The sequence below is a fragment of the Arachis duranensis genome, chromosome 9, assembly GCF_000817695.3.
Source record: "Arachis duranensis cultivar V14167 chromosome 9, aradu.V14167.gnm2.J7QH, whole genome shotgun sequence".
NCBI classification, from domain to species: domain Eukaryota; kingdom Viridiplantae; phylum Streptophyta; class Magnoliopsida; order Fabales; family Fabaceae; genus Arachis; species Arachis duranensis.
In genome coordinates this window covers 28821011-28824328 of record NC_029780.3, presented here as the reverse complement: position 1 = coordinate 28824328, position 3318 = coordinate 28821011, and the positions used below count along the sequence as shown (strand labels likewise).

The window sequence follows — 3318 nt, the reverse complement described above, 5'->3', positions numbered from 1 at the left end:
ACACCAGTCTATGAACAGATAATGCTGCGGAGAGGTACAAAAAATAAACAAAAACACAAAACAGCAGTTCTACCAAGTTAACCCAAATTATGAGTACAAATGCATTGAAAATAAGCTTCTCTTAGCAAGCAACAAATTTCCTGCAAGAATTTATATACAAGACCTAGTTAACTCAAGATACATTAACTATCCTGTTTTCAAAAATCAGCAATTTGGAACAATAAATGAACCACACCACCTTTTGCATTTTCACTCTCCAAAAGCTTTATAAGAAGGTTCCCACCAACTTGCAACACTCCAGTTTTCGCCAAAGTGGATGGATCATCATGGCTTTGCTCACCTTCCTGATTATCATCACCGTCAGTATAAACTGAAAATGCAGCTCTTCTGCCAACAGCCAAATCCAATGCTCGCATCCTTAGCTCCACTGACAGAGCTGCATCTTTAGTTGTCATTCCAGAAACCAAAGGGCACATGTCCGAAAGTATAACAGAAAACCCTTTTTGCTGAAAAGTCAACAGCCAAAACTTGATTATATTACATTTAGGAATGGTGATTGTTGAGCAAAACCACCACCAAAAATTCGGAACCCTAATTCCATAAAATGTTTGTTCAGCATTTTGCCACAACAAAGTCAGTCCATTTTCTTTTATTTGGTAAGTTTCAAGTAAGAGAGGGTACCTGTGGAGAGCCAAGCACCCGGAGCACAGCCGAGGTCCAATACGGATGAGCCAGCCTTGATGAGCTTGTGCTGCTTCTGTATCTGTACCAGCTGTTAACTCAAAGTTAGTTAGTTAGTTAGTTAGAAGAAGAAGAAGAAACAGAAGTTTCGAGAACCTTGAAGGCAGAGCGAGCAACATAGCCAAGGCGCTGAGCTTCCATGTAGAAGAAATCAGGTGCCCCCCGCCGCCCCTCCCCCCATCTCGATCCCTTTTCAAGGTTCAATGAAACTTGCACATTTTCTTTTCAGGCTAATGTTTAAAAGTCTGAACCCTCTCCAACATACATATTATGCACTGTCATGCTCTGCAACATTCACAATCTCAATTACTATCAACATAATCTCATAATTAGCATATAATTAGAGAAAAAAAACGAATGTATTACATCTGTTAATGTATTAAATTCACCTCTTATCTTCTAATTAGGTGGCCTTAAACCTCGTTTTAGTTTTTACTCTCAAGAAAATAAACCAAACAGAACAAGTGCTAGAATATGACTAGAAAAAGATCAACAATAAAAGGAATCAACAGCACTTTTCTATTTCTTTGCTATGCTGTCATGTTCATTGGACAGTTCTACTTACATTCAAGAAATTTTTGGTTGTAACTATTCACCTCTTGAAGACCCATTGCTTTGAGAAACAGGATCTCTTGAAGTTATTTTTGGTTGTAACTGTTCACCTCCTCAGCTTGCAATCTGATGCTCGAACTCTTCTACAACCTTGCTTAAAATAGATTCAACCAACTGTTCCATGAAGAGAAAAATATTACTTAGAAGCTTGTAGGCTCAAACGCACTCTCGATAGTACTGAAGTAGTGGAAGACTAGTGATTGGACTATGCTCCAACTCTTTGGTTCTGAATGAGAAGATTGGACTATGCTCCAACTCACTTTGAGCCTTCTCAGATTAAAGGGTTAAAAATTGATTACTAACTCCTCCAATCCTTTTACCATTGCTTCAGAGCTTATAGAAGATAAGAATTAAAGGGTTAAAAATTGATTAAGTATGTCTTCAAGACTTGGGAGAGACAAGGAGGGCCAGCTTTACCTGGGAACTAATATAATTCAGTGAACCCTGATGAACAAGCTGCAAAATACATAAGCCAACAACACAGAAACCAATACAGATTAAATATTAAACTAAACCTTATTTACCAGAATAACAATTCTGAAACATAAAATAGAACTCTATAAGGGTTATGCAATTGAAATATTAACCTGAGTATTTTGACCCCACCAACTTGATCTCGTCTCACAGATCCATCGCCAGTTCTAGCAGATCCTGAGTATTCCTTCTGTATCAATCGAATCAAATTGATGTAACAGACGTAGTCAAGTCACCAAGAGAACCCCACTGCTCAGCCACCCTTTTATATATTATATTGGAAGTCTGAACCCTCTCCAACATACATATTATGCACTGTCATGCTCTGCAACATTCACAATCTCAATTACTATCAACATAATCTCATAATTAGCATATAATTAGAGACATGAAACCCTAACCTTGAGTAGAGGCGTTACAGATCCATCGTTAAGAGTGAAGATATCAGAAATTTAGAAGCAAATTTAGAAGCATAGTGTCAACAAGATCTTGAGCTGTAACACTGAATAACAAGCAAATGATTATCAAACAATGAAAGTTGTAAATAATTATCAAACAAATAGCTCAAATTGAATTACAAATTACTTGAACAAAGCAGAACAGAACAGATTCAACATTCGTCCAAGCAAATGATTCAAACAAAAGCTTCGATTGCAGAAAAAATTCATCAAAATCAGAGTAAATCCGCAGATTCAAACGAAGCACAAAAATAGAGTATGATAAACCTAAAACTGGCACAGAAAAATTGAGCCCTAAGGTTTATCACGAAGAACAGAATCACAAAATCAGGATTTATATACCTGAAATTTGAGATGGTTACAAGAAGAACTGAGAGAGCTAGTTGAGATTAGATGGAACAGGTGCCAGAGGGAGCAGATGCGATGAGAGCGTCGGCAGAGAGAGCCCTGCGACGAGAGCGGCGGCGGGGGGATCTCGTAGGACGCAAGGGATGACAGAGAGATTGTGCGATGCAAGCAGCGGCGGCAGTGGCAACGGCCACGGCGGAAGAAGCAGAAGTAGCAGCCACGGAGAAAAAAGTAACTCGTGCCAGGGAGAGAGGAAGAAACTCGTGTTTGATCTATGAATGGAGCTCGAAACACAGTTTGAACGGAGCTGCCACGGAGAGAGAAGAGGGTATAGGTTAGGTCTAAATTAAAATTTTCAGACAGAAAATTTTAAATTACAGACGGATTTTTCCGTCTGTAATAATTTAATAAAACGCGTGTTTTATCTACTTAATTACAGACGGAAAATCCATCTGTAACCATTCCACGGAAAAAAAATTAATTTTTCCAACAGAATTATAGATGGATTCTCTTTTTCGTCTATAATTTATGCTAATCTATTTTTTTTTTGTTTTCCGACAAAAAAATCCCTCTGAAATTTCGTCTGTATTTCAGTGGGATAAAATTCGTCGGAAATATCCGTCTGTAATAACTAATTTTCTAGTAGTGAGAAAACTACATCTAAAACCTAAAATTGTGAATGAAT

At 37.8% G+C, this 3318-nt stretch overlaps 1 long non-coding RNA gene across 4 annotated transcripts; it reads right to left on the bottom strand.

Annotated features, from left to right (window-relative positions):
- Positions 1-469: 469 nt before the first annotated feature.
- On the bottom strand, positions 470-2897 carry LOC107465712 (uncharacterized). Of its 4 annotated transcripts, none has more exons than XR_008002884.1 (5): positions 2628-2897; positions 2229-2329; positions 838-1026; positions 682-763; positions 470-506 (listed from the first exon to the last, which is right to left on the bottom strand). It is a non-coding gene; the product is annotated as an uncharacterized LOC107465712 (long non-coding RNA). The 4 variants fall into 4 exon arrangements; XR_008002885.1 differs by having other exon boundaries at positions 480-591; positions 682-772; XR_008002886.1 differs by having other exon boundaries at positions 480-591.
- Between the last annotated feature and the right edge of the window lie 421 nt (positions 2898-3318).